General features: G+C 40.0%; 1 protein-coding gene across 1 annotated transcript in view; it reads left to right on the forward strand.

Annotated features, from left to right (window-relative positions):
• bmpr1ba (bone morphogenetic protein receptor, type IBa) overlaps window positions 1-15,650 on the forward strand; it is a 56,186-nt gene that overhangs the window by 14,439 nt on the left and 26,097 nt on the right. Inside the window, exon 2 of the mRNA XM_053871389.1 lies at window positions 10,330-10,392. The gene's annotated coding sequence lies outside the window, so the exon portion shown is untranslated. The remainder of the gene's footprint in view (window positions 1-10,329; window positions 10,393-15,650) is intronic.

Consider the following 15,650-nt stretch of genomic DNA (forward strand, 5'->3'; position numbering starts at 1 on the left):
TGTCTAACAGATGTTGGCTCAAATTTGGTGAAGCCTGGTGAGATTGTGCTTGTAGTAACCAACTTAACTTCACTGGCAGAACTCCTAAGACTTTTTTCATAAAAAGTTTTCATGCCAGTTTTGATGACATGCCCTGTTTCACAGAGGGCAAGCTGTACATTTTGAGAGGTTCATGTTATTAGTGATTTGCTCTTGGAAAACATTTCACTTTCTCACTGATACGAGACACGAGAGCATCATTCCCCACATTTGCTGAGGAGGAGCATGTGATTCCACACTGGCTCTGATTCACTTCAGTGTTCAAGCACTGACTGTTTATTGTTTTTTTCAGCAGGGTGTAACAAAAGAAGAGGAGTCAGGCTGGATTACTGGTTGAATTATTGCGAGACATTTTTGGGAACACTTTGATGTTGCAAGTGTGCTTGGTGTCCTGTTGCGGGCCAGGTAATGCTTCTGTAGAATAATCCTTCTTGGCCACAGCATGGTCGCTGAATACTTTGGACATTTGAAAATTAAAACAAGCTTATTAATGCTTTTGAAATAGTTAATGGATCTGTGAAGCATGAATTTAATTTGAGTGACACGCTCATGACTGTGATTTTTCAGCCTGGTTTTCTCAAAGATCTGTTTAACGGTTGTAATCCTCTTTTCAAATGGACAGTCGTGATGAAAACATCAGCGGAAAATACTGGTGAGATTCATTCTCGATAATATTTCATCATTATTTTTTACCTTCAGTTAATGCTCACACAGACAAGTGATATACTATGTTTCCATCCCGGATTCTTGCATCTTCTTCCAAGCATAGAGGCATGAATAATTCCCAGCTCCCCACATTTGTCATTTACTTTTTCATCCTGCCATTTTTCTTTCTTTTTTTTTCCATAAAAGGTTTTAGCAGTTTTTCATTTTTATTGTTGCCAGTTGCCATTAATCAGTTGGCTGCTTCTTGGCATCGGTCATTTCTGTAACAATTGCATCTTCATCTTACATGGAACACCTTGGAGTCAGAGGTCATCAATATGTTGCTTGCTGCTTTGGAAATTTTAATCTTGCAAAGAATTGTACCGCTAAGGTATTGCATGTCTTCTGTCATATCCCATCAGGGTTGCCACATCAATCCTCTTCTTATCCTCATATAGCACATCAACCTCAATACCTCTTTTATTATTTTATCATGTCTATTATCAACACTCTGCTTGTTCACTCGCTCTAAGTGGTTTTGTGGTTAGTCCCAAGTCTTTTTTTTCACAACCTACGTCAGAGTGTTACCCTGAAGTCAAAGCATTGGCACAGGATGCACAGCAGATGACAGGGAGTCTAAAAAGTTATTTTTTCCACTTCATTTTTTTATTTTTTTTTAATTTATTTGGTTTGGACATGCACTTCAAGTCGTGGCCAACACTGTCTAGTAGGCTACCTTTATTTTAGTTAGGTATACTGCTGTCTGTGATTGAGTAACACAGCAATATTTTTCTTTTAAACAATGTTTTGACTGATGAAGTTAAGTCCACTATTTTAAGATTCACCATGTAGTGCTTCAAAGATTTAGGTTTAAAAAAAAAGATTATGAAACACTCATTTATACCCATATTGTCATTTGTTTTTTGAGTCTACATTCATTTCATTAGCAAAATTATCTTTTTTTTAGCATTTGAAGTATCCTTTATATGAATGAGCCCATATGAATGACATCCATTGATGTTTTTTTTTTAGTTATTTTGGTGACAGACATAAACATAACTTTGTGTTTCATGATTGTTTCTCTATATTTTCAGTATATCTTTTAAAAAAATACCAATGATTTTCTTTTGGGATTTGCTGGATTCCATAATATCAATATTTGATGTTTGTCTGTTTTATCCCGGGAAAGAGTCTGTGGTCCACAGTTCCATGGAAAGGTTTGCTAATCTGGCAGGTAAATAGTTTTGAGCCTCCTTTTGCGTCACCAGGGGGGAATGCTTCATAATGAGGGGGTTTATCAGGTTCATAATGAGTCACATCCTTCTAGCTACTGCGCTCTATCTCTGACACCTCTTAAAATTAACACCACTCTCACATGGCTCATGTGGATTCGTACAGATGGATGCCTAATGCGCCGTGGCCTTGTCACTCACACTCTAACCTCTGCATGACTCCAAACTGTACTCCACACCTCTGGGGGTGTTTTCGAGGGAAACACATCACGTCACTCCCCAACGTCAACTTGTAAACCAGCGCTCTGTAAACACAGGCCATGTTTCCTGGCAGGTGCGGCTGTCATGGGTGGTCTGACACGTTGACTGACAGGTTGTATTTTCTTTTAAATTTTTTTTTCGCACAGACCGACTTTATGTAGACAGTTAAAGGCAAGCCTGGCTGAAAGTAAAGTGACACAGAACGAAATCTTTTTTAGCTAATAATATTTTATCCCAAGTAACAGTCAATCTGAAAGATGACTTAATAAATGTTCGGGCTGTGTATTGGCAGGTAAGTTCAAGAGCCATCATTTCAAGGAGGAACATCAGATAGTGCAGTAGAATATTATTAAAGTGCATGAAAAGGAGTTTATTGTGATAATGTCAGTCCAGATTCACTTAAACTTCACTCTCAGACAGAGGAATAAATTGCTAATCAGTAATACAACTCCAGTACGGATGGACGATAAGTTAGCATGATAAAGGTTGTAATTTCGCTGTAATTATCACAAATAATACATTTTCATTGTATTCCATGTGTTGGACACTACAGTCTCTCATGAGACTGTTTTATGATGAAACTTATTAGTGAAGTTTGTCCCCAACATCTTTATTTGTTTATGTTTAAATATAAAAGTTAACTAAGTCTCGAGATGAGAAATTCAATGTTTCACGTCTCTGGTAGAAGACGTGAACGCGTCTTGCCAGCTTTATTTAGGAGTTAAATTGAGCCATCTGTCTGCTGTAACTCATGTCTCCTAACAGTTGACTTTAACTATGGACCAGTCTGAACACATTTCTTAGATGCTATTGAAAATATTAGAACTATTGTGAATAAATGATCATTTAGTCATATTCTATTCTAGAAATCATCATACAAACTGTCAGTCATTTTTCATTGCCTTATTGAACATTTTACTAATACTTGGACTGCTTTACAATTTGTTGATGGTCCCTAGGTGTTGCCGGGCCGCAGCATTAGCACTGCCTGTGAGAGTGTGTCCGCAATCAGTTAACCCTAAATGGGGACGCAGAAGAGGATGCCACCTCCAATACCGTTGCGGAGGTCTGTCCAATATCCAACTATTTTCACCACGGTGTTTCGGTGTTTTGTGTATCCCTAAACTCCAGTGTACAGAAAGAAAACATTAGTATTAAATACGTCACAAATACTGAAATGTATCTATGCAATAAATAACAACAATATCAAGGTAATATCACAAAATCATGTATTGCTCTATTTCAAAAATATTGCTATAATTGCATACTATCAAGTATCGCAATATTTGCGGCTTTTTATATTTTCTTACATCCCTAATAAATATGCAGACATACTGCCACCAGAGTACTGGCTGGTTTCCTGCCAGCAAAGCTACTCCCCTGCCTCTCAAGTTGCATTAAATGGTTCGGTCTATCTGCTGTGGGCCGGCACTAAACTTCATAGAAAGTCAACATGGTAGCAAGAAAAGGAACTGGACAAATCTCCTTCTGAGTCCATCACATCGTCCGGAGGTGCCCTCAGCTTGGTGAGTTGCTGAATTACAGCAACCGCTAAGATCAGCGTCTCTTGATGAATCACTCTTTTCTGCCCCACACATTGTAGCCTGACAATTGTTGCAGCTGGTCACGTTGACTTCATAATAATAAACTGTTGCATGGATCACATTTGGTGCGAATGGAGCACTAAGTCTTCAGGCTTCTAGTTAGTGTGAATAAATGCATTGAAAAGATCCGTACCCACTTGTTCACTCCATGTTCCTAGCGTGACCTGTGGCTTGTGGGTCATGACCAAGCGAACAAGAACACAGAAGCAAGTGGTTGAAATGAGCTTTTTGGGTGACTGACCTCTCTCTTAGAGGTACTGTAAATTGAGTCATCTGGGCTCACCCAGAACCATGGCGCAACTAGAACCTTCGCTCCTGACGCAGGCTTCTTTTTAGGATGTCTCCTGGACACTTCCCTAGCGGAGGCCCTGGGGCAGACCCAGGACAAGGACGGTTGTCCTTGAAATACCTCAGTATTTACCCAGAAGAGGAAAAGGTTTCTGGGGTTGGGTTGCTGCCCCTGTGTCCCTGTGTTGATAATTGGTGGATGATGGCTATTCAATGAATTACAGAATCATGTGTTTAGTTTAAGATTTCTAATAATTTGTAATTTCTAATAACTTGTCAGTTAAGTTTCAATATCTCCCTGAGGATGAACTGGCTTGCTTTTCTCCTCTTTTTTTAACTCTTTGAACTCCATACAGTTTTTATTTTTTATTTAAAGCAATGTATTTAAATACAAAAATAGATTTGGCTGATTATCTTCAATTTTCCCTTTTCACAGTGACTGTAATCTGATTTATTCATCTTAAAAACACTAACCTCTAAACACACGCTCCTGATTCCGTTTCAAGAGAGCGGGACGCTTGCAGTCTCTGGATCCCGAGAATTCAATCTGGTTGGAAAAACGTCTCCCAAGCCAAGCAAATGGTTAAAAAAAGACAGCGAAGGCACACGGTCATTTAATTGGTCAGATGACATTTTGGAAAGACTCGGATGCGGCAGACACCAGTGTGACCTGGGCCGCTCTGACGGGTTTCTCGCTGCACTGTTTTTTATCTTGATGCAGAAATGCGTGCTAATTTGCACACTGACTGTGACCACAGAGATTTATTGCTCGTGGGTGACAACTAGGGCAACTGGAAAGTGTAAGATTTATAGTCTAACTTTAATTAAACTTGGATCACTGCTTGCTTTGATTTATCATTTTTGACACTGTTTTTCTTTTTTTTTTGGATGGAAGGTTTGATTTTTTTTGCCGTCACCCTGTCCATTAGCTACGTGTGCAAGTAATAATTGTTGGTGAAAGCTTTACAATGTGGGTGGGGCGCGTGTGTGTGTGTGCGTGTGTTCAAGGGCAGCTGACAGAAGTGCCTCTGAGCCTGAGCATGTGTGAGCGCAGGGTAAGAGGCCGGACTTTCTGAGCGATAACCACATTACCAGTAAGTCTGAATCAATCTTCTGTTCAGACGTTGCTCCGCTCACCCTCTCACATGAATTTGATCATGTGTTTTCTTTTAATGGTATTCTAGGATTTACCTAAAAATGTGTGGTGGCACTGTTGTGGAACGAAATCCCATTGCACTTGGTGGTTGTGTTTTAGAGTTGCCTGAGGTGGTTGTTGTTGTTGACCCAAGTTATGATGGAATTTATGATGCACGTCAATAGTTTAATACAGTGAAGTGTCTGTCACACTTTGAGTGTCATGGTCATAGGCTCTGAGCCATTGGTTGAGACCACCTCATGGCAAGGTATGGTCCGGGGCCACATACGGCCCTTTGCCTGTGTTTGGCTGACCCTCATGAGCTGCTCTTGTCTTGGCCAGAGAGTGTTGACATTGATGGAGGAGTCTTTATTCTGTCTTATGGCAGGTTCAGTATAAAACCGATGTTTCTAGTGCAAGGTTGGAAAAGAACTTGAGTCTGTGCGTATTTTATTTTATTATCTGAACCATCTGTGTTTTTATTGCTTATTGAGTAACAACAGGGAGACATGTCTGTCACACTTTGAGTGTCATGGTCATAGGCTCTGAGCCATTGGTTGAGACCACCTCATGGCAAGGTATGGTCCGGGGCCACATACGGCCCTTTGCCTGTGTTTGGCTGACCCTCATGAGCTGCTCTTGTCTTGGCCAGAGAGTGTTGACATTGATGGAGGAGTCTTTATTCTGTCTTATGGCAGGTTCAGTATAAAACCGATGTTTCTAGTGCAAGGTTGGAAAAGAACTTGAACCATCTGTGTTTTTATTGCTTATTGAGTAACAACAGGGAGACATGACGGTTTGTATGAAGTCGGTGAAAAGGGGGATTTGTACTGTAATTCACTTCCCTGATCCAACTGTTTGGCACACCGCCTGGCTTTGGCCTTGACACGCCTGCTTTTGATACCTGAAGGCTCCACTGAAAACTGACTCCCACTGTGGCATTTTCTGTTTTTCGCATACCTCATCTGACACAGCCCGGCTGGAGTCTTTCCCCCGGGATGGATGATTATTAGTGGAATTCAGGTGAGAGCTCAAGTGGGTGCGAATCGGTCAACGCATTTTGTTTAGAGAGATTATTTATTTATTTATTTTAATTTATCTGTGACAGACACTGATGAGTTAACACTCATGAGAATAAGCAACCAGGGAAAGCACTCTGCCAAACTGCTTATATCCACCCACAGTGACTCCTTCTGTTCATCTAAAAAAACACTTTTTTTACAAAGTGAGCACCATAGGAGAGTAGGTGGCGGTCACATTATCAAAGTGCTCGCATAACACATGCCGAAAGACTTCCATATTTTAAGTAAGAATTAGGGGTGTTCCGGTCATGATCGGCCAATATCCGTGTGATCGGCGACGGGTTGTGGTGCGTCTGCTCCTCCCTTCTCTACTCGCTGCTCACTTGCGGCAGCAGCGTGTCTGCTGTAGGTTTTTTTTTCAGTCATGTGAAGTTAGCAACCGGCAGCACGTGCACGGGAAAATGCGCTGTGCAGAGCAAGATAAAAGCCTTCAACACAACAAATTAAATATGCTTTTAAAGAACAAGCCCTTGATGGAGTTTGGAGAGTTCATGAAAGCGGCTCATGAAAGTGAGACCACTGGTTCCTCAGCAGCTGGCGCTAACAGCAACACCTGCCTGTCCAAGTGTGACATTTGGAAAGCTGAACAAATTGCCCAAAATAATGAATTTCAGCAAGGTAGATGACCAGCCTTTCTGAGGTGTCGTCGTCGTGGCGACGGAAACAACTAAGTCTGCTACCGTTTTGTGTGGGATGCAGTGTTCGTTGAGTCTGAAACTCATTAAAATGTCCAGAGTGGGAATGTTCATGAACGCAGTGGTGGAAGACAGCTGGTTCAGTTGAGTGCTCTCTCTCTCTGTGCCCCTTTTTGTTTTGTTATCGATTGTTTACTTTGCACAAACTAGTGCAAGGTATATGAGTAATCACCTTACCAGACCTGACACTACCTTTATTTTTTATTTTATTTATTTATTTTTTAAATAATATACTTTAATGGTACATGGTTTTACACCGGTACCATTAAAGTATATTATACTCATCCTCATTCCTTTGCTGGTCCAAGGGAGTCTTCCACCATTGTGGTTCAGTATTTTCAATTTTGTTTCCTTCTCTTTCGTGAATGGATGCCATCCTGGGACGGATTAAGTTGATAACTGTAATATTGTGTTGTTCACACAATTCACAAAACAAGCGCTGAAGTTGGAGGAAAAGAATGATGAACACTAAACCCCAAGAAATTCCATCCGTTACATGACACAGGAGTGAGTTCTTGTGTGAAATGTTAAGTATCCACAACGTAGTTCCCTCCATTCAGGAGCGCCATACGATAGTTAATGACCAGTTTCAGCTGCGCAGTTGCCAAAAAGTTACATTGACTTATCACCCAGCCACATATTTTACTCCCTTCTATAAATCACAGCTGGCACTGGATAGTTTTTCATCTTATACAAACAATGACTCATTTATTAACTCTGTTTTTACTGGCGTGACTCTGTGTGCAGAAAAAACACAGATATGTGACCATTTGAAATGCGAATATTTATTTGTTTACTTTAAGTGTGGATGACATTTATGCTTTTATTGTGTGCCATTTCACCCTTCGTGAACACTTAAGGGCATGCACTGTTTTTAAATAATAAATTTTATGTGACTTTGGAGTAGAATGGCACTTTAATGGCCTGGATTAATGGACAAGTTGCTTTTTTGACAAGTAATATGAATTTGCCACATTCGGGAGACACCACATGCTGAAAAGCCACAGTGGTGGCGACTGTAAGGAGACGTTTATTAGGTACTAATAAAATGAATGTGTCCCATTCATTTTGTGTGTCTTACTCTGGTTTCCAGAGTTCACCATGTTAGTACAACCAGAAGTTAATTTAGGTTTAAACATCTTTGAATTTTAATAATGTTACGCACAAGTTGTGATGTTGATGGCCCAAAGTTTTTTGTTTTGGATGTCGACAACCGCTTTTTGAAACCGAGCGTATTTGTTTTCTCTATATGATTGTTTCCAAAGTATTGAATGAAACATTTGTATAATAAGAAAACTGTGGTGCTCTTAAATATCTTCCGAAAAAATTTATGCTTAGAGTTCAATATGGTTCTTAATTTCTATTTATAAAAGCACATACAATATGCAAATAAAAATAAACGAAAATTAGAAAGAAACAAAGAAGGAACTCAATAATAAATACATACAATAATATACATGAATAATATAAAAATATTATAATATATAATACATTTTATCATAACAAAATGTAGTTTTTTTAAATCGAAATACCACAGAAAATTCTATGAAAAATTCTAAGAAAAAAAATGACAACCTGACTATTGTGCTACATTTGTATTGTCGATGTAATTCAATGCCTTTTGGAATTTAAAACGTGATTGATTGCAATGAGCTTAATCACACAGCAGGTGGCAGTAGCATTCTGCAACGCACTCACACCTCTCCATAGGCCTATACTGAATATTCAAGGGATTTGTGGATCCAGGTGGTACTTTGGAACAGCTACAACATTTAACCATCTCTTCTTTGCCCCATTGACACCATTGAAAATTCAGGTGAAATCTGTTCATTTGTTATTTTGCTATTTGGGGCTGCTCTTTCAGCACAATATAAACTAGACTAACATAGTCATCTAACATTTCTACACAATCCATGAGTTTCACCTTAACTGTGAGAGGGCCAGATAGATAGGGGTGGTGCACAGCATGAAATTCACCAGGGGCCAAAGGGATACAAGCGTCAGCACTAACTGTATATCCACTTAAGTCTGTATATATGAAATGTGAAAAATGTGTGGTGCTTTATCCAACCTTCAGAGCTGGCATGCGCAAGTTTCTACAGGTGTTATTCCATCAGCAGCGCCTCATAGCAATTCTGTCATGTGCAGGACCCTGAACATGGCCTGTTTCTATTTCGCATTGCGTATTATATCAAAGTGAAGCAACACAACCCCGGAACTGTCCCTGCACAGTGGCACATTCCAAATGACAGAAGTTAACATTGATCAGTGGACTAGCACAAATACATGTACGCCACTAACATTAGAATGTTAAAAAAAAAAGAAGATCACACCACAGGGGGGCGCTCTGTCTATTATTTGAGGCGTAGTATATTGCAGATCTGGGCGAAGTGCGCCCCGGGGGCCCAGTGCAGCCCTTTGACTGTATTTATGTGGCACTCCTGGAGTCAGAGTAAAACTATAAAACATAACTTTCTCGTTGGATAATTTTTCTTAATTATTCATCTTTTTTGTTGGCTATATTAGGAGTATTTCTTGTCCCTTAAACTACATCAGAATTGAAAGTAGATTTTGAAATGTATGAGAATCTTTGAATGGAATGTGCTTTAAATTAAATAAAACACAACAAACCAACATTTTCTGTGTATTTTTAAAATGTGATTTCATAATCACACAATTTCAATTTTCTCTTACCCTCCTTTCTTTGGGTTTGATGGCCCCTCTCAACGGTCACAATATATATAGGAATATATATATATAGCAATATATATATAGGAAATGTAATTGCCCACCTCTGGTATATCGGCTAAACTCAGGTGCCGAGCCAAATGAAGGGCCATAAATACCTGACATCGTCATGTTGCAGAGATTTATTCCACCATCTATTAACTTGTTTTTCTTTTGTCTGTCTGGAGTTTCTTACGAGACGGTAGCGCTCGACCAATTTACATATGATTTTCTTATTTAAATGACGGTTTGGAAAGAGCAAGGGGTCAGGTACTCCAACGTCTGTGCTCAATTCCACAACAATTGAGACGTCTAAAGAAAATGTCAGTGGATTTGTGCGTTCGCTCAGATTTGTGCATTAATGTCTGCTTAAGCCATTGTCCAGTAGGGAAGACTTTGTGCATGAGGCCCCTGGTCTGAAATGAAATGAAATGAAAAATCCTGAAATGATCTTGCATTTTTCATTACATTATGTCATTTAGATCTTTTTTTCCAAAAAGTGGTAAATGTATGTTACAAAATTTGTCGACATCTCACTGATATGAAAATAATGCCATGAAATAAACTAGCTACTTGATCTTAATTGTGTCTTTAATGTACTGTATTTTTGGTTTCTTCTAGGCATGTGGAGAGTTGCACATCCGTCCTGTGAAAGTACCACTTTGTGTTGACACAATCCCAAAGGTAAGGGCATCTACTTCTCTAATTTACAAGTACCCAAACAAATTTGCAATCCTTTGTTATACGGCCCAAAAGCTCTCTATGAAATGGTCTTGTTCTGCCAAAACATTGAGCTTTTCTTTTTTTTTGACAAGAGTGAGGCCTCACTGACTTGACAGTTGTTCAGCAAACATAACTGTGGCATGTGGAACCATCAACGGTGTGACACATGCTTTAGCAGAGCAATTACTGCTGAAACTTGAGGAGGTGTTTTCATCCGCTCACACATGCACCTGCACACATGTATAGTGTGTTTGTTAAGCTTCATGCCTGCACGTGTGCCGTAAGCATTTACCTTTCAACGTTGGGATTCCTCTGAAAAATGGAGAGATAAAGATTCCTTTACATTTTCTTCACTTATCCTGACACTTTCACGCAGTGGACAGTGGGGTTTTTCATAATCTCCGTTTGGGCTGCTACATAATTCATAAGAAACACGCTGTAGCAGGACTTGATTTCATGTTTGATGTTGTTTTCCACACTGCAGTCTTTGAGTTGTCACTTGCTTTTAAGGGAGTCTTTGGAAAATCTTTTGACTTTATGTAAACATATTAGCATCACCAATCAAAACCACTCAGATGCATCACAGTCGAGCTGCACATGAGACTCTTCAGATGCAAATGAAGGAAGCCAATCGGATAAAAGTTTTTTACTCCACAAACCTGAGTCCACTTTTGTTTACTAAAATCCTGGACATGTACAAATTAGAAACTGAGTAAGTATCCATCGTGACTCGGCATCCACATAAGTGTTTGGTAAGTCTGAGAGGAGGGTATCCCATGTCCCTTGTGTACATTGTTTCACACATTTATCTGTCATCAATGGAGGTTGAGTCAACACACTCTGACCTTGAGGGTGTTAGAGGTGTTGATGTTTGTATGGACGGCACTTCAATTCCTCCAGCCGCACAGCAAGGTCACAAGTCTGGACATCAAACAGAAGAATGTCTTCCTGGGCGACACTGAGAACTCCGGCGTTTAATCTGGAAGACTTTGTTTCTCTCTCCCTGTGAGGGCAGCTGACACTCTGTCTTTTGTGTGTTGAAATGCTGCTACAATTGTGCGTTACTTACACAAATGTGATCGGCTCTATGCTGGACAAAAGCACTGGCCTTTTTCAAAATCACATTGGGTGTTTAAAGCGCTTTTAAAAAAAATTAATTTAGGCCAACATTCACAGTTTTTAGTTCTTTGTGTGCTCTTATGTGGATATATATTTAGAATAACAGAAAGGATTACTTAAGTAAAAAAGCTAAAAAACATGAAGGGGTATGATGTGCTAGTTGTGGATGAATATTGACTGGATTATATTGACATTTTTCATACCAATGCTTGTGTATTGTACATCATGCAAACTTACAATTGATGCCATTTAATCTTGAAAACCCTGTAACATTAAATCACATAGAAATGTGTAATGCGCCCAAACGTCCTTGTTGGGACCCCCACTCAGGTTGTCTGTGTCATTACTTTCTTTAAGAAACCACAGTAACATGATCAGTTTTGCAGCTATGGTTGCCTCAAAAGTAATGGTAATACTGAAAAAAATACCAGTACTACAACAAAACTATTAAATCAAGTGAGAAACAGTGTTAAAAAAAGGAGTCTAAGTCAATATAAATCTGTAAGAAAATCCAAAATATGCGTTAAATAAAATCAAATATAGATTTGAAATAAAGATAATTTGAAAAAAATGATTATTATTGTTATGGTTATGCATTATATAATAGATTGTGTATTTTATGATTGCTAATTTTACATTTGAATTTCTTATATATTAATGTAATAATAACAATAATAATACAAATAAAAACATTATTCATGTAGCATTTTTGAGTGCTGGTGCTTCGATCTCTAATTTTGTTGAAATGTTCTTCTCTTATAAATTCTTAATAAAAAATGTTTCTAAAATCATTTTTCACTATATTTCAACATACTTTTATGGAAGAGAAAGAGTCTGATGGTCTCATTTTCTAGTTTAGCAGTCAGTCACTGCTGTATAGAGCGCCACGCTGTTTCTCCACCGCAGGGTAATTCATGTGCACGATGGGCCGGGAGCTTTTTCCCTCTGGGGTTTTGTTTTGATGTGCTCCACTGCAGGCGGATGAATGGCTGCATGAAGAGCCCGGGGGGAGGAAGGGACCTTTGGACATGTTAAAGGACACCTGTGGGGCTTCAGGGGCCTCTTCATGATGGACAAGGTTCCGCTTCAGGTGGCAGTAATTTCTTCAAACCCTGGGGGAAGGTGTGCCTGCCTCAGTGTCTGTCATTTCGAGTCAGTGAGATGTTTTTATACCTGTGAAATAACATATTCAGCTTTGCAATGCATTGCATTGAGTATTTGTATTGTATTTGGCAATAACAGCCAAGACAGTTTATAAATTCTGAACACTGTCACACTCAATGTCATAAAAGGATTTTCTTTTTAGCCTATAGTTAATGCAATGCTAATGTACAGTAGCAGTATTTTGTGCTTGTATGATGTCCATGCTTGTGCCTATGATAATATCGCTCAGGCTGTTATTGCCTGTAATGCAATCGTGCAGATTGCAACCCCAAACTAATGATCATGTAAAAGCGATAGCCATCTTAAGACTTGTGTGTGTGGGTGTTCACTTATCATGTGGTCATCGCTCTTCAAACAAATGTGGCTCTGTTGTTGCTTTAGCTAAAGGCAACTGTCGCTTGCGTGTGGGTGACTTTGATTTAGGAACTTAAGCCATGGTTGTGCACTCTGATTCGGGCTCTCTTAGCAAATGCCACATGCTGATTCTACTCTCGAACATTTCTTTTCTAGTGTTACATTGCGTTTATGTCTGTAAAGTCCCGGTCAACACGCGTTAGATATTTAAATTTGTGAGTTCGTGTTTGAAGTTTGCTTGCTTTTTGGCTCAGCCTCTTCTAGTCACTCGCCTTAGCATCAAAACTGACCACACATTTCACTACACTTGACGTTTTTTTCCATGTGGGCTACACACAGAGAAGTATGTTCCTATGTGTCAGAACCGTTAGCTGGCAGTGCAAAGGTCAGTGCGAGGGGTCAGAGTGTCGGTCTTATGTTTCAGCCATAGAAGGATTCTCTGTTAGACGCTGAATAGACACAGTGAACAGCATCTTCCCTGAGATAGACAGACGCCGTGAGTGGAGGGAAATGAGAAGAAAGACAAAACAGACGATGCCTGGTGAAGGGTTTGGGTTCAGCACAGATGAAACAAGGATTCATTTTAGTGACCGCGATAACAATCTTAATCACATGTTGACTGCAGCTGTGTGAGTCACCCAGGGTTAATGTCTGTTTTCTGCCCGACACTTTGTGTTTGGAAACATTAGCACACAAGACGGTGAATATTTGAGAATGATGCTTCCGAACACATGAAAGAGCATGTGTTGTGTTGCAGGTATGTCTGTTTCTCTTGGTGCATAAAGGCTCCTTGGTGGTCATTTGAGAACCCACCGGAACACAGTGATCCGCACATAGTGGACGCTCTATATTTGGGAGCTGGACCGAGGCCACTGACCCTAAAACTGACCCCACACCTGCCCTGTGTGTATGTGGAGTCTGTGTGTGTCCTTTTGTGTAATCCCCGTGTTCACACACTACAACTCCTGTTTCAAGAATGTTCCTGCTTTCATATGTGTCAATCAAATATGTAGCATTTATTGCTGACTTTTCAGTGAAATACAGTTTCACACCCTAAATATCAAGTCTGATAGCTGACCTGTTCTGAGGTTCCTTTAGTGGGGCTTCAAGGACTGTCACTGTGTAGGTCAGTCCACTCAAAATGGCACGTTCTATGGTGCATGTCACTGTCAATTGTCTTCACCATGATGAATAAATAACACAGTTATTACAATGTAAGTATAAGAAAGCACTTATTCGTAATGATATGGGGTCATTCCCTGTTACCAAATCTGTGACCAAGTTCTTGTTCTGTATTTAGAACTGAGGGTTCAGGGGTCATTAGGGTCGAGCTGGGATGTGAATGAGTGCCTGTTGTCAGGTGGCAAACGACAAAGGAGAGGGTATATTAGAAGTTGAAAAAAAGAGACTAGACAATAAACAAAAGGATGGTATTCAAAATCTAAAGTCAAAATAAAAATTAACAAGAGCTCAGTCTTGTTTATTATAGTTCCCAGCGTACTACGCTGGTTGTGGTACCTTGAAAAGCGTTTGAGGATGTTTAGTTTAAAACTGACTGACTTAAAATTGACTTAGTATCAGTATCAGTAGTTCAAATAGCCAAACATGACAGAGACGTCTAACATGCTAGGTAGCTAGGTTAGTTGCTGAGCCCAACTTGGCATGCTGACAAGGGAGATTGCCTCCAGCACTCCAAACACCAGATGGAGTCCAGGCAATGGATTAATGCATGTGTGTACATTCTGATGAAAGGATCAAACTTAGAACAAGTTAGTCTTCTCCTTCATAGTCCACACTTGTACCATGCTGTTGTGCCAACTTTACTGAAACAGTTAGCGATAGCACCATGTTTCGAGGTGGCACTAACAAAGTTCGTATGATGTCAAATTGAACTGATAAACGACTGTTGAAAAGATGTACTATATTTCTGCTTTTCACTCCATCTTGCCTCTCTCTCCCTGCCCACATTCTGTCGACATCTCCCAACCCCCCTTCGATTCACAACCACCCCGTCCTCTTGTCTGCTAATTGCCGTCTCGCTGTAACATCCCGGAGTTCGGAGCTCATTAATTGGTGAAGAGGAGACAGGTGGCGCCACTATATTGTGATGCTTCTTGTTGTGTTTGTCGGTATATTGTGTTCATGTTGTGTTAGCACAGGCACATTTGTTTCCATGACCTTGTTCATGTCCGTTTCTATCTTTGTGTGTGTGGCTACGTGCATGCTGGTGTGTGAGGCACCACTGCTTGTTAGCAGGGCAGAGACCCTTCTCACTGTAATCTCTTTGTTTATGCAGTGCGAAAAAGGCCAGGCGGGGGCATGAACTCCCCACGCTCTTATCCCACTGCGTCACTCACCCCTTGTAGCGCCCCCAACACCCGCTTTGCTTCCATCGCTTCCATCATCTGACTCCTGCCTAACAATGTCCAACCCCCCCCCACATTACCCATCCTACCTTTCTAACTCGGTTAGCGTCAAATTATTGAGCCCTTCGCTTTGTCCTTATATATATCACAAAGAGCTTTTGCAGTAGATGCGAGGGTTTGGCCTTGGTTTATTTAATACGTAATATTCCATGTGCA

This window comes from Synchiropus splendidus, chromosome 7, assembly GCF_027744825.2.
Source record: "Synchiropus splendidus isolate RoL2022-P1 chromosome 7, RoL_Sspl_1.0, whole genome shotgun sequence".
Taxonomy (NCBI): domain Eukaryota; kingdom Metazoa; phylum Chordata; class Actinopteri; order Syngnathiformes; family Callionymidae; genus Synchiropus; species Synchiropus splendidus.